General features: G+C 41.1%; 2 long non-coding RNA genes across 2 annotated transcripts in view; one reads left to right on the forward strand and one right to left on the reverse strand.

The window, feature by feature from the left end:
- Positions 1–16,002, reverse strand: part of LOC121398964 — a 31,915-nt gene extending 15,913 nt beyond the window's left edge. Inside the window, exons 1-3 of the long non-coding RNA XR_005964657.1 lie at positions 15,888–16,002; positions 12,282–12,386; positions 4,756–4,867 (exon numbers count right to left, since the gene is read on the reverse strand). This is a non-coding gene — a long non-coding RNA (uncharacterized LOC121398964). The remainder of the gene's footprint in view (positions 1–4,755; positions 4,868–12,281; positions 12,387–15,887) is intronic.
- LOC121398965 lies at positions 13,941–15,817 on the forward strand. The gene is made up of 3 exons (XR_005964658.1): positions 13,941–14,121; positions 14,778–14,819; positions 15,748–15,817. It is a non-coding gene; the product is annotated as an uncharacterized LOC121398965 (long non-coding RNA).
- Positions 16,003–16,718: the final 716 nt, after the last annotated feature.

Here is a 16,718-nt window from a genome sequence, read left to right on the forward strand (position 1 = left end):
TGGGTTCTAAGTATCGGTTTCTGTAGTTGTTCTTGTATCAATCTATTCGGGTATCCCATGGATTCAAACTGTTGCGCCAAATTATCCAGTTGTACTGCTGCGGCGTCTCTGTCTGTATTGTTCCTAATAACTCTGAGGAATTGTGAGTAGAGAACCTCTCGGGACATGTGAGGAGGATGATGGGAACTAGCATGTATGAGACTATTCCTATCTGTAGATTTTTTATATAGCGTAGTCCCAATTACCTCCCCTTGTTTAGAGATGGTTACATCTAAATAATTTACCTTCTGTTTGTCATAAGACATCGTCAATTTTATGGGAGAGTCAAGGGAATTTAAGCTCTCTTTGAATGAGTCCCCCCCCCCCGATCAGCAATAGGTCGTCAAGATAGCGCTTATAAAACTAAATGTGGCTACCTCCTAGGGGCAGCAGTAAGTTCTGCTCATACTGTTCCATAAATATGTTGGCAAAGGATGGAGCCACATTCGATCCCATTGCTGTCCCAGCGGTCTGCAAATAGAGGGAATCTTGAAACATAAAATAATTATTTGATAAGATCAAGTCCAATAAAGCTATCAGGAATTCAAGCGTTGGAGGCCCCTTGTGTTTGGTCTGAAGTGCCTTCCTACATGCTGAGACACCCATGTCATGAGGGATAACTGTGTAAAGACTGGACACATCCATAGTCACTAGGATTGTGTCAAGTGGAATTTTTACGTCCCTGAGCATCGTTAGTATGCGTGTTGTGTCTCGTACATAAGAAGCCATATCTTGCACTACAGGTTGTAGGTAGGAATCCACATATTTTGCTACGGGCTGAAATAGGGACCCTATCGCTGAAATGATCGGACGACCAGGGGGAGCAATCAATGATTTATGAATTTTTGGTAAGGTGTAGATAAATGGTATCTTAGGAAATTTTGTGGTTAGAAATTGTTGTCTCATCTATCCAACCCCCTGTGACCCCTGCTGATATCAAACTATCCAATTCATTCTTAAATTTTGTAGTGGGATCAGCCTTTAATTTGATATAGGTTGTGGTATCCGATAGTTGTGCCAATAGTTCCTGTATGTAGTATGACTTGTCCAAAAGAACAATGGCGCCCCCTTTGTCTGCCTGTCTGATAATAATGTCATTATCTTCCTAAAGGGTTTTTATGGCTTCCTTCTCCAATCTAGACAAGTTTGAATGACTACAGGTAAGGTCCCTGTGTATTTTTACTGAATCTTTAGCCAAAAGTCGTGTGAATGTAGAAATAGCTTGGGCTTTTTTTTTTTTTTTTTAGCAAAGGGTGATTTAGTGGTCCCTATTTTATCTTTAAAATGGTCACGTAGTTTTAAATGTCTCTTAAACTTATGTATGTCCTTGTACATGTCAAAAGGTTCTGAGTGGTCAGTTGGTACAAATTTAAGTCCTTTGTTCAGTAATCTCTGTTCACTAGTTTTCCTTCTCCTTTAAATTAGAAGATTTTTTTATAAGATCACAACCAGATCTTAAAGCATAAGCAGTGAGTAACAGGCCTGAATTAGCAATGGGTCACTCTACTGATTGGGCTGTTCCATGGCATATTTAAAATGTAATTAGATGTAGACACACAGTGACGCACTTTCCTACCTCTACAGTCCCAACAGCATGTTGGGAGTGGCGCTCTTTCTGCAGATAATCCTCCCAGCCGCTCTAGAGATAATCCAGCCGCTCTAAAAATAATCCATCTGCTCTAAAGATAATCCAGCCTATCCCAGACGCTCTGCAGAGAAATCTTCCAGACGCTCTGCAGAGAAAACGCTTAGTCCTTCTGAATATAATCTTTCCAGCCGCTCTGAAGATAATCCTCCATACCGCTCTGTAAATAATAATCAAAACTGCTCTGAAGATAATCCAGATGCTCCAAAAATTATCCAGCTGCTTTGCAGATAATCCTAACAGCCACTCTGCAAATAATAACACAAAATGAGGTATCAAAAGTATTAACTCACCAGGAAATAGAGGAGGTCCAGGTGCACCACCCTGAACCTTCAGCTAGGGGAGCAGATGAAAACGGTATTATGATGGAGCAGGCACTCGTGGAACAATCTTCGACAGATGTGTAAAAAGAACGTAGTTTATTCAGAACTCAAAGGTACATCCTTTTTACATGTCTGTCTTGTTCCATGAGTGCCTGCTCCATCATTATACAGTTTTACAAGCTGACAATCTTAGCTCTCATGTGCAACAGAATCCCTCCCCTACTACCCTGGCAGCTTTACACCAGGCTGAGAAAACATATCCTTATTACTTGCATAATAAAACTAAAAAGAAACTACTCGTGTGTGGTCTGCACGGGGCGCTGAGCAGATGTGTGTTCTGGAGCTCCGTGACAACTATCCTGAATACCCCGGTGGCAACTGGCTAGAAGCTCAAATCCTATAAGTATGGCATACCCGACACCACTTCACACTATGGGTGGCAACAAGACCCAGAGAGAAAGCCCAGATGCAGCCGCCAGGCTGGAACACTATGCCCGGACTGCTCCACAATATAGCGGTGTATCCCTTTCGCGGGAAGAAGAGAACACCACGCCAGCAACAATGCTTCAGCAATGGCAGCATAGGTATTCCCCTGTACTAAGCACAATTCAGCAGGAACAGTCCCTGTTTGCTATTTTGTTCATAGCCTGTACAGAGTGATCCAATAAAACTATGGCAGCATAGGATTTCCCTTGTACTAAGCACAATTCAGCAGGAACAGTCCCTAAGTTTGCTCATAGCCTATACAGAGAGATCCCATAAAACTACGGCAGCATAGGAATTCCCCTGTACTAAGCACAATTCAGCAGGAACAATCCACTATGTTTGCTAGTTTGCTCATAGAATCTACAGAGAGATCGCATAAACCTATGGCAGCATAGCTATTCCTCCTTACTAAGCACAATTCAGGAGGAACAGGCCCTAAGATTGCTTAAAGCCTGTACAGAGAGATTCCATGAATCTATGGCTGCATAGGTGTTCCCCCGCTGTATTAAATGGATACTGTCATGGGAAAACATGTTTTTTTTCAAACGCATCAGTTAATAGTGCTGCTCCAGCAGACTTCTGCTCTGAAATTCATTCCTCAAAAGAGCAAACAGATTTTTTTTATATTTAGTTTTTAAATTTGACAAAGGGCTAGACATATTGTCAGTTTCCCAGGTGCCCAGTCATGTGACTTGTGCCAGCATTTTAGGATGGAACTGCTTTCTGGCAGGCTGTTATTTCTCCTAAATGTAACTGAATTTGTCTCAGTGGGACTTTTATTATTGAGTGTTGTTCTTAGATTTACCAGGGAGCCATTATCTTGGGTTAGGGAGCTGCTGTCTGGTTACCTTCCTACTGTTCTTTTGTTAGGTTGCTGGTGCTTGCAGTACAGCAGTAAAGAGTGACTGAAGTTTATCAGAGCACAAGTCATATGACTGGGGGCACTTGGGAAATTGACAATATGTCTAGCCCCATGTCAGATTTCAAAATGAAATATAAAAAATAAAATCCGTTTGCTCGGATTTCAGCTCAGAATTCTGTTGGCTCAACACTATTAACTGATTTTGAAACAAACATGTTTTCCCATGACCGTATCCCTTAATCACAATTCAGCAGGAACAGACCACTAAGTTTGCTCATAGACTGTACAGGGAGATCCCATAAAGTTGTGACAACATAGGTATTCCACTGTACTAAGCACAATCCAGCAGGAACAGTCCCCTAAGTTTGCTCATAGCCTGTAGAGATAGATCCCATAAAACTATGGCAGCATATGTATTCCCCTGTACTAATTACAGTTTAGCTGGAACAGTCCGTAAGTTTGCTCAAAGCCTCTACAGAGAGATCCCTGTATAACTCAACCTGCAGCCTTGTGCCTTTATATGGTTATAGTGCCCAAGGCCCACCCCAGATTCTGCCAAGCCCACACCACAGTAAAAAGCCCACATAGACATCAGCGCTAAAAACTAACCCCCCACACATAATTTATAAAAAGCCACTGGTGGTCAGGACCACCCTACAAGTTAAAAAAAATCATTGGTGGCCAGGGCCCTCCCCCTATAAATTAAAAAAATACAAAAACCTTTGCACCAGGATCCCCAAAAAACTCTCTAAAAAAACATTGGTGGCCATGCCCCCCCCCCTCTTAAAAGTTAAGAAACATTGGTGATCAGGGGCCTCATAGATTATTTTTAAAAAAACATTGGTGGCCTGGGGCCTATATAGTATTAACATAATACCATACCTCCCAACATTTTGGAAATAAAAAGAGGGACAAAAAGTTGGTGCAAATATTTTTTGACCACGCGCATTTTTGTGGCCACACTCCCTAATTACCATGTTCATTTTACAAAATTTGTCGGGTTATAAAAGTTTGAACATATTTCTGTTTTTTTTCCAGTTATTACAGTTTTGCTAATGAAGGTGAATTTCCCTTTAAGCTGTGAGTCCCAAGGGACCTGTTATCTTATATTGTTACAAATACTTATTTGCGTATCTCAAAATTGTTACAAAAGTATCTTATCTGCTGCTCTGGCTGTTCTGGGCTCTCTGCCAAAAGCCAATTAAGTTAGCAACTTTGTTTCTTTTTCTGGCTGTTCAGTGCACAGAAAAACGGGACTTTCCAGTACAAACGAGGGACTGCGGGTTGAGCAAAAGAGAGACTGTCCCTCTAAAAATGGGACAGTTGGGAAATATGTAATACATTAGTAGCCAGGGATTTAATAAAATAAAAAACATTGTTCAGTGGACCTTACTCCTTACCTGGCTTTGGGTCCTTTCGAGGCTTCAGGACTTCAACTTCGGGTCTTTTCGTGACGTCAGGTCTTTTCGCAGCTTTGAAGACCCCCCTCCACATGGTCTGCCATTTCAGGTACTGCAAAATCAACACATTTACAGCATTAATTTGTGGGGCAAAGATAGAAAAATGTACATTCACCCAATAAAACATCTATTTTCAGAAAGTAGACATACCCCTGAATCCAAATTGGGTGTGCATGTCTTTCTACTCTGAAGCACCAAGCTGCGAGCCTTAACTAAATTTGGCGATTTTGGAGATAGTTATGAAAATCACCTCATAACTTCTACCTTGAAGCATTTTACCTGCCACATACTATTAGGTAACAAGATAAAACACCCTAAATACGAAAGCCTGGGTCCCCTGAAAAGTTTGATACCCAAAATACTTAGATTTAATGAAGTATATAACATGTAAAGACCCCAAATCTACCTTGTGCATACTTTTGATGTCTTACACTCATTTATAAACATTGGCAGTTTTATGTGGGATAAAAGTTACAAACAATTAGAGGCCCCAGTTCTATAATCCCACGATTAGGACAGCACATGTTGTTACACATATACTTTCTCTAGAGTAAACCAGAGCTCCTCCCCAGATGGTTTGTCCTCAGGTTCACAACCCTCCCTACGCTCTTTATATATTTTAACTATACAGAAGTAATGTTTTAACATACTATCCGGTGGTACGAGCGCGCTACTATTATAATCTTAGCAAAGGGGAACTATCCCTTGCCACACACCGCTTCTACATCTCCTCCTGAACTCATCTACCCCATCCCTTTCTTTACTACTGACTTCTACTCCCCATACTCTAAGTCCTAACCTTCGCCCTCACCTCCCACTTTACTCTCTTCCACTACTTCATCCCCTTTCTATCTCTTTCTATCCCCCCTCCTTTTTTTTTTTTTCTTCTTCTCTTCTCCTCTCTCATTTCCTTAGTTTCTCCTCCTTTACCCTCTTATCATCCACTTTAACCCCTGAGTTTGCTACATTTCTCCCCACTTATCCCGCCTTGTGACCCTCTTTCTGATCCTCACACCTATAGTACACAGCTTTATCACCACACTCATGGCAGTCCATGACTTACATCCTCCACAGAGCTCTCACAGTCATGAAGCTCACACAAAGGTAAACATAGTAAGCATAAATGCTAATGGACTTAACTCACCTCAGAAACGGATCTTATTAAGTTCAGAATTGAGACGACTAAAATCACAAGTTGCCTTTGTACAAGAGACTCATTTTAAGGTGTCCTCATCCTTCCGATGGACTAATAAATACTTCCCAGAAATGTACAGCAGTATCCCCAGACTAATAAGACAAAGGGCACAGCAATTCTGTTTGAGAAACACTTTGACTTCAAAGTGTCGGCTACAAAAAAAGACCCAGCTGGACGATATATTTTTGTGAGGGGCACCCTAGATACCCAAAAGATTACTTTTGCCAAAAGCGACAGGACAAAACTTTTCACACAATTGCAGAGATCTTACTCAGATTCTCCGAAGAAATCCTCATACTAGGGGGAGATTTTAACTTCCCTATGGATCCCCAAATTGACTGTCCTGCCGAAAAATCCAGCATTCCCCACCGCATTATTCACTATATCACAAAAGATTTACATCAACTACAGGTAGTAGATGCCTGGCGACTAGTCAAGCCTAAGGAAAGAGACTATACTTTTTATTCCGCTAGGCACAGCCTATACACCAGAATAGATCATTTTTTTCTATCTCAGCACCATCTGAGTGCGATAGGAGGCGCAGACATACACACTTGCACATGGTCGGATCACGCCCCCATATCCATGCAACTCTCCCTTAAAACAAATATCTCAAAATGGAGTAGCTGGCAATTAAACGAGTCAATACTGAAAGATAATAGTGTCCTGAATGAGGTTAAAACAGCTATTGCAAACTATTTCAGGGAGAATGTCATGGCAGATGTCAACCCGGTGACCATATGGGAGGCCCATAAATGCTGCATTAGAGGGACGTTGATCCAATTATGTTCCAAAAGGAAGAAAGTGCATCAAGCTAAACAGAACTCACTCTTGGCAAGGGTGCCCCCTCTCACGTACCCTTTTTGCCCTGGCTTTGGAACCTCTGCTCATATCTATTAGATTTAAAGCAGATATATCAGGGATTTCCATAAAAGACAAACAATATAAAGTAGCAGCGTACGCCGACGACCTTCTTTTTTTCCTGACAAAACCGCTAACCTCAATCACAAGCCTCAACAATCTCTTCGAGATATTTGGCAAGCTTAGCAACTTCAAAATAAATTTTCTTAAATCGCAAGCATTAAACGTATCGCTCAGCGACAACACAATTCAACGACTCTCAAACAACTTCCCATACAGCTGGGCAAACCGGCAGATCACTTACCTACGAATAACTATTACTAAAGACTATGAAGAATGGACTGATAGCAACTGTAAACTGCTATACGCAAACATTCATAAAGATCTACGGAATTGGACCAAACAACCCCTGTCCTGGATAGGTAGAATCAATGTGGTCAAGATGAACATAATGCCACGGCTACTTTACCTATTCCAGTGTGTACCTCTACTATATTCAACCAATTGGCTAAAATCTTTTCAATCTGAAAGCACCAAATTCATCTGGCAGGACCACCCACCACGACTTAAAGCTGCCATCTTACATAAGAAAAATTCGGAAGGAGGTCTTGCCCTCCCGGACTGTGCCAGATACCTAAAAGCAGCAGCACTTGCTCGTATAATTGACTGGTCGCACCACCTAGATAGTAAGGACTGGGTGGAGATTGAGCATCAATCCACAGCCACACATTTGATCCACCTGCCATGGTTTGACAAGATCCATCGAAGGATATTACACAATTCCCACCCCCTATTGAAAAGCACGCTAAATACTTGGGACCGGGTTAGTGGCAAAACACAAATATCGGCATACCCATCTCCGCTCATACCAGTTACAAATAACCCAGCATTTCCATCTGCACTCAAGCCTACCGCCTTCCGAGAATGGCTGGTAGATGGACATCTACAAATTGCCCATATAATGGAACAGGGACAATTAGCAGATTTAAATCTTCTTAGACGGGCCAGGCCGACGGTAAATTTGCAAGATTATCAATACTGCCAGTTTAAGCATTTTTTGGGGTATCTAGGTGGCGCTAACAAATTAGGACAACCCCTTACGCCCTTTGAGACTCTATGCACTAGGGAAACCCCCCTAAACATATAATCTCTTCAATTTATGATATGCTCTCAAGTGAGTGTGAGAAAAAGCAGCTGCCTTTTGTCTAGGCATAGGAGTGGGACCTAGCACTGGACATCTCAGAAGAACTCATCCAGAAATGGATTCCTAGTCTAATTTACAGCTCTAGATGTTGCAAGATCCAGGAGTTAAATTATAAAATCTTAAGTAGATGGTATTACACCCCAGAAAAATTACATAAGATTTATCCAAGCACAAGTAACCCCTGCTGGAGGTGTAAAGCAGATATAGGCACGTTACTACACATATTCTGGGACTGCCCAGCTCTCACAAACTACTGGCAGGTAGTTCTGAAAGCCTGTTCCCAGGTGCTAGGAAGAGATCTATCCTTATCACCAGCCCGCATACTTCTATTTTGGGACACAGAAAACACGGAGGGGATCCCCGATACTACTCCGGAGTATCATCTTCTTAACTCAGCCAAACTCCTAATCCCTTGACTCTGGAAATCCACTATACCACCAACCAGTAAAGAATGGATAGGGAAGGTTAACGAATTAGCAAAATTTGAGGAATTATCTACATTCACAGAAAAACAACACTCTAGCTTTAGGGCTACATGGCTGAGGTGGTATTTATACAGGGACTCTGCGGAATATAGACAACTTCTGAACTCCAAAACTCACATAACACAGATCGTTATTAGAGGTTTCTTCAATCTGTACTCTGAGCATTACTACACGTTGTTAACATGCTATATCCCTTCTACCCGTATAACCTTGAGGGGACTGTAATTCTTGCTGTATTGCCTTTGTGTAATGCTTTGTTTAAAAACGATGCCTGAGTCGTGATGCTTTTCGTTAATTTTGTTGTTTCCCCCCTGCTCACTTTCCCCACTCCCCCTCCTTTTTCCTTCTGTATCCCCTCCCCCATCTCCTTTTTGGAAAACAATTAAAATCATTATACAAAAAAAAAAAAAGAAAACCCTCAATAACTTTAAAAAATCCAAGTCACAAACTAGGGGTACAGTATCTGTTATAATACATTAGTTCTATTCCCCTGTATAACACAGCATGCAGCCTTCTGCCTTTATATGGTCTCATAATGCCTCAATGCCTTCTAACATCCTTACAATTTACAGTAGGGGGTACAGTATCCTTAATAGTACATAGTGATAGTCACCTGACCAACTCAGCATGGAGCCTATGTACCTTTATGACTCCCAAACCCCTCAGTGACTTTAAAATGTCCTTATATTTTACAGTAGAGGGTATATTATCCCTTATAATACATGAGTGGTTCTCAGAGTCCCCTGACTAACTCATTCTGCAGCCTTGTGCCTTGAAATGGTAACAGAACCCCTAAGAGATTTCTAAAATCCTTATAATTTCAGCAGCTTCCTGCAGCTTTGTACTTTTATATGGTCACAGAACCCCTGAGTGACATCTAATATTCTTATATAAAGTAGGGGGTACATTATCCCTAATACATGAGTGACACTCAGAGTTTCCTGTACAGCTCAGTCTGTAGCCCTGTGCCTTTATATCAGTGGTCCCCAACCAGTGGCTCGTGAGCAAAATGTGGCTCACCAATCCCTTGGATGTTGCTCCCAGTGTCCTCAATGCAGGTACGAATTTTTTAAATCTTAGCTTGGAAGCAAGTTTAAGTTGCATAAAAACTAGGTGTACTGCCAAATAGAAGCTTCTGTGGGCTGACAGTGCACATAAAGGCTACCAAATAGCCACCCACAGCCCTTATTTTGCACCCCTGGAACAATGTTTATGTTTTTGTTGCTCACTGATCCTTCTACATTTGAATGTGGCTCGTGGGTAAAAAAGGTTGAGGACTCCCTCTTTATATGGTCACAGAACCCCTCAGTGAGTTTTAATATCACTACGATTTACAGCAGGGATAGTACAGGTATGGGACCTGATATCGAGAATGCTCGGGTTTACTAGAAACTCATTTAAACATGAAATAAACCCAATAGGCTGGTTTTGCTTCCAATAAGGATTAATTATATCTTAGTTGGGATCAAGTACAAGCTACTGTTTTATTATTATAGAGAAAAAGGAAATCATTTTTTAAAATTTGGATTATTTGGATAAAATGGAGTCAGCCATTCCGTAATTTGGAGCTTTCTGGATATCGGGTTTCCGGATAAGGGATCCTATATCTGTATATAAAACATGAGAAATATTCAGAAGAACTTGTATAACTCGGCCTGCAGCCTTGTGCCTTTATATAGTCCAATAACCCCTCAGGGGCATCTAATATCCTTATCATTTACAGTAGGGGGTACATTCTCTCTCATAATACATGAGTGATCCTCGGAGTTCCCTGTATCACTCAGCCTGCAGTTTAAGGGGCAAATTCACTAAGCACCGAACGCTAGCGTGAATTCGCCAGCGTTGGGCATTTTCGTTACTTCGCAGATTCACTAACGGACGCTGGCGTAACTTCGCTAGTGTTACTTCGCACCCTTACACCTGGCGAATTTGCGCCAATGGACGTAACTACGCAAATTCACTAACACGCGCATTGTTCTGAACGCTACCTTTTACGCTAGACTTCCTTCGCCACCTCAGACCAGGCAAAGCGCAATAGAGTAGATAGGGATTGCTTCAAAAAAAGTTAAAAATATTTCTAAGTCCCAAAAAACCCTGGTGTTTTTTCTTTATTATGGGTGATAGGCTGAAAACGATCTAAATTTTTTTTGGGGCTCCGCTCCTTCCCCCCTACATTTCCTAACTCATGGCAACTTAACTATACGGTGGGCACATGTGTAGGGCAAAATAAAAATGTTATTTGCTGTTTTGAAGGTTTCCCAGGCTTGTGTAGTTCTGCTACATATACCTCCATTGAAACTTCAATTTGGCGCCGTATGCCAATTAACCATCGCTAGCGTAACTTCGCTTTGCTTGGCGGATGAACGCTAGCGCAACTTCGCAATCTTACGCTACCCCTGATCGCAACTTTGGATTTTAGTGAATTTGCGGAGCGCTGACGAAAATACGCCTGGCGAAGTGCAGCGAAGCGTGGCAAAGTGGACGCCAGCGCAACTATGATTCTTAATGAATCTCCATATAAGAGTTTTACTTTAGTCCCTTTGTAAATTGAATGCTTAATGAATAAAAAATACAATCCCTGTTTTGTTTAAAGGGTAAGGCATTTGGTAGCTTAAGGCACATAATGTTTCAATGTCCTTAATATATTGATAATGGGATAAGTGCAGAGGATTTCTTCTATGTGTCTATGTGAATTTTGTGGTCACCTCATTGCACTACCCCCCCCCGCTTAATGTTTTTAAAAATTAGTGGTGAGTACAATTTTCCCTTGTTTATCTATGGGAAACAGCCTTCCGGTCATTCAGAGGTTTCTGAATATCAGGTTTCCAGATAACAGATCCCATACCTGTACCACAATTAAGAAAGTGCTCTGATAAAGACAAATGTATGAAAATTATCCTCCTCCTCAGGATGCTCTATTATACCACATATGAAAATCCAGGCATTCCGAAAACTACTCAGACTGACATGTTGGGCTGCCCCTTAACTACTTTAAAATACTGGACACCCTTTCTAAAACCGGCAAGTGGATTAACGCCCCCGCTCTCCATATCCCAGTCTTTGGCAAACCTACTTTCTCTCCTCACCTAGACTTAGACAACTACAAGGGAATTACTGATACAGATATCCCGGACACTTCAATCACAGTCACAATGATTCCTCCCTGTCTGCTAGCCTGTACAGAAAATGATTCCTTCCAGTTGATACTGCAAAGGCCCTCATCCTAATGAAACGGAGACAGACTGATAGCCACCTAAGAAACTGACCCAATCAACTGGCTGATTATTCAATTATTAAAGGTATTCCAGTGTACTTGGCAAAATTCAGCAGGAACAGCCCCTATGTTTGCTCATAGCCTGTACAGAGATCCCATAAAACTACGGCACCATCTCTACCTACTATAGCTGCTATCCCAAAGCCACACTCCCTTCCCAAATGTGTTGCAAGGACCCCAATATTTGCAGAGACCACTGCAGATGCTAGGTGGTAGCTGAAGAGAAGAACATGTAGATGGCTTTTAATCTGACATATGCTCTTCATATAATGTGGAAAGTAATTGAAAAAAGTCTTTATTTCTGGGGCACAATCTGAAAACAATTGAACTGAAAATTTGGAAGGTAAACAACCCCTTTAAGTATATGGCACCAGCTAACCAAAAACTGTTCACTGGCTCCATATCCATCACCACTGACCCCAATAAGAAACAACACTGACTACTTACCTGGGATTGAACATAAAGGATACGAAACTGCTTTTGGGCTCCAGAATCTTCAATCGAGGCACCTTCTAGGCATGGAAAAAGACCATTTCCCATGTTCCCATGTTCCTAAAAAACAAAGCGTTGAGTTGGGTGAGTTGGGGAGAAGTGGAGGTACAGACAGCTGAAACATTACATGACGTCTATATCAATAGGAAATACTGTGTGTAGACCACTAACCAGCTTTGAAACATATAGCTCTATAAATACAAAGACACGGACTCTCTCTAACCTACAAGGTAATGCTGGAACACAAACACCCCAACTTACCTCACAATACTAAGTCTTGGGAAACAGACTTAAACCTCAATCCCTGAGCAAGATTGGCTGGACATATTCCAAATAATCACAAAATGCTCAATAAGCAATAAATAACAAGAACAATGAGATCCACCATCTCTACCCACTATTTAGGCTAAGGAAGGGACCCCCTACAAGCCAAGGACCCCCCGGTTCTACCAGACTGAGCAACAGCAGCAGCACTGATTGGAACCATGGCTGATGAATTAATGGACCCAACAGATATGGCAGCGCAGTAACTGCACTGACTCAATAGGCCACACATACAAAGCAATGCTCTGTGTACTTAATAGTCTGTGTATGTGCTGCACATCTAATTACAAATAAATGCCATATAAACCTCACTCATCAACAGGGGACACTTCCCCTTTAAGAGCAGGGGACAGAGGTGACTTCCACCTGGGAGTGTGACAGTTGGTTCAGTCCGTTGATGGCCCTGTGGTGAGAGGTAAGAGTACTTTCCCTCTGGGAGATGTTTTGCCAAAAAACCTTTATTTTAGTGGAAAAAGAGGAGGGAATTTGGGCAATGTCCCCCACAGACTAGCAGGTGGTGTGCCTCTCCCTGATTTTAGTGAATTTGGATATTTTTCCCCTAAAATGTGCTTGGGAGATGCCTTTAATCTTATTGCTGGTTGGGAGACAGACTTTTTGTGGATTTGGCATTATGCAGGGCTGCCAGCAAATATTCACATTATCTACAGAAGGAAACTTTTGGGGACCCTGTAGCACACCATAAGGAACTAGGGGTGAGAAGCAGAGGCACGTGCCATGGGGACAGTTGGGGGTGATGAGTGGGGGACATACAGCAGGTCCCATAGAACAGAGGAGACTTTACACCTAGGGTTTGACAGTTGGTTTAGTCCGTTGGTTGGTTAAGTGTATATTCCCTCTAAGAGATACTGTATTTTACCAAATAACCTTTACTATAGTAAAAACAAGAAGGGAAAAGGTTGGGTGACGCCCCCCCAGACTAGCAGATGTTGCTCCTCTCCCTGATTTTAGTGAATTTGGAGATTTTTCCCCTAAAATGTGTTTGGGAGAAGCCTTTAATGTTAGTGCTGGTTGGGAGACACAGACTTTGGCAGTTATTTAGGGCTCTCTGCTAATTGACTGTGTGAGGAAACTTCCAGCATTCTAGAGACTGAGGCTCAGTACCTGCTGGAACTGATACAAAGCTCAAACTTTAGGGGAAATACATTTCTGCTTTCCTCTGTATTAAATAGGAAATATTAAGCGCTAAATTCCTTAACTTGCCTTTATATTCTCTTTCTATACAGATTGCTACAGTGCCTTTCCTGCATTTTTGGACCGTGACTTCGGTGCTTCACACCTGCCCATTAACACCTGGGAGTTTTTTTTGGCTTCTCCATTGTTCATATAATTACATCTTTATCTGAACAGTGTAAGAGAGCCAGGGGTTCCTTAGGGAGACCCCCCTTGGGGTGGCCCGGCCTTGTGCCGCCCCCTATTTTTTCTCCCCCCATCGGAGAATCTTCATTAAGAGGTAATCTTGCAAATTCAACTGATTCAGCACATGATTTCTTCTTCAGAGAGTCTGTCATCAATTCACTTGGGGGGTCCCACGTGGCTTTGTGCATATGAGCCCATACGGTTACTGTATATTGTATTTATAAGAAGCCAATCCATCAACAGCATTAATAATGGGCTTTAATCATTGACTGGAACAATGTTACATACAAATGGGAGAATATAGATAAGGAAATAATTAAATGGGTGGTTCACCTTTAATGTATATTTTAGTATATAATAGGATGGCTACTTCTAAGCAACTTTTCCACTGGTTTTCATTAAATGTTTTCGATAGTTTTCGGACTCTTTCCAGCTTTCAAATGGGGGTCACTGACCCCATCAAAAAACAAATGGTCTGTAAGGCTACATATTTATTGTTATTGCTACTTTTCTTCAAATCAGCACATGGTTGCTAGAGTAATTTGGACCCTAGCAACCAGATGGCTTTAATTGCAAACTGGAGAGCTGCTGAAGAAAAAGCTCAATAACTCAAAACCCACAAATAATAAAAAAGGCAAACCAAGTGCAAATTGTCTTAAAATATCATTCTCTGCATCATACTAGGAGTTCATTTAAAGGGGAACAACTCTTAACTTTATTTTGGCTGATTATGTCTATTTGTCCCTGTAGGTTTCAACGATGGACAAGAAGCAGAGAAATCCATCTCTTCTGGTAATGCCTCAGTGTAAAACAATCCTCTCTCATCTGAACTGGTGTTTCACTTTCACTCTTCTATATAAGTTCTACTTAAGCTGTCTGTCTGTCTGCTTCCTTTTTATATTTATATATATATATATATATATATATATATATATATATATATATATATATATATATATATATATATATATATATATATATATATATATATATATATATATATATAGTGAATAAAGTACCCCCTTTTGTAAAATATAAGGATATTATAAGTTACAGAGGAGTTTCATGACCATATAAAAACACGAGGCCGAAGGCCGAGTGTTTTTATACAGGTCAGGAAACTCCGAGGTAACTTCTAATATCCTCATATTTTGCAACTGGTGGTACTTTATTTATTATAATACACAAGTTTCGGTGAGTCATGTGACAGAAATTACATCAGAACTCACCGTTTATAACTGATGACATCAGAACTCACCGTTTATAAGGATATAATTTACAGGATATTCATGGCTTTTGTGTATTATATATATATATATATATATATATATATATATATATATATAGTGCACTCTTAACAATCCACAGCTGCCTGGGTGCTGGTCAACACATTAGTATACAGTGAACAAACAAGCCACACTCCAAGGTCTTCATTTTGAAAAATAAATGTGAAGTTTTATTCTCAACGTTTTGGCTCCTTAACTGGGGCCGAAACGTTGAAATAAAACTTCATACGTGTTGGAGCTGCCAAACAATTTGCCTCAGGTAGAACTGACATCCAGGGAATCCAATCACTACGTTTATTACATTTTCAAAATAAAATGCCCTTATTCCTGGCATGTTTGCCCCATAAAAACCCAAACCCCTTTCTGTCTCTATTCTCCTCAGAGCCAGAGCCACTTAGTATTCTGTCCCTAATGCTTTTTCTTTTTACTTACAGACGCTGTACTCCGTCCTGAAGGACTTCAGGGCGGAATATACAGACTTTGAGGCCCTCGCTTCTTATTATGGTAAAATCCTATATTATTTATCAGTTCCAAAGGTTGTGCCATTGTTTTATTATTTGTGAATTCCTTTCACCTTTTAGCTCAGTATTTGACAGAATTGTGTTTTTCCTGCAGAACATCACTACCGGGTCGAATTCGGCGAGAACATCGTCCTGTAAGTAAAACATAAATGGACTTGTTACATGTTGGGAATCATTTGCTATTGCCCCAGGGGTAACTGCAAGGGCAATACGGCTGGAAAATGTTTTATTAACATTCAGTGATATCTTTCTTTTTCAGAAAGCACTTCCTTCTTACGTGCGATGTGGACCCGAGGATGAGGGCCAAGGAGAACATTATCCATTACTGGAAAATGCTCCACTCGCTGGTATGTAATGCAGAATAGACGTTTAGATGAATAGGGAACAAATGATATTAGATTGCCAGCTCTTATCTCACGCTGCTTCTTTCTTTATGTTACAGGAAGTGATCAAGAGGGAATATGCCGCCCTCAGGAAATCTGCCAAGCTGCCTCCTGTAAGTGTCACTAGTATAATTATTATTATTATAGGAGAGGTTATTATTCACTGTGTGTCTGTATTATAATCTAAAACATTATCATTCATTGTATCTCCTGCTCCCCTGGGGGCATCTAAAGTCTCCCATCCAAGTGCCATTTTCACCAGAAACAAAAATGGTTTTATCACAAGCGTTCACATGGCCACAATAATGGCATTGGTACAAAGAAGCGCTTAACTTTGACTCTCTTCTTCCACAGGATCATCCAACTCGAGTGCGAAACCGGAGGAAGCAGCTTGAGTATTTGCGGCTGGAGAATGTAAGTTCACCTGGGATCACTGTCCCTGATGCTTTTCTTGGGTGTTTAACCGCTAGATAATTAACTTTGATTGGTCTAATGCAATCG

The sequence above is a fragment of the Xenopus laevis genome, chromosome 9_10S, assembly GCF_017654675.1.
Source record: "Xenopus laevis strain J_2021 chromosome 9_10S, Xenopus_laevis_v10.1, whole genome shotgun sequence".
Taxonomy (NCBI): Eukaryota; Metazoa; Chordata; class Amphibia; order Anura; family Pipidae; genus Xenopus; species Xenopus laevis.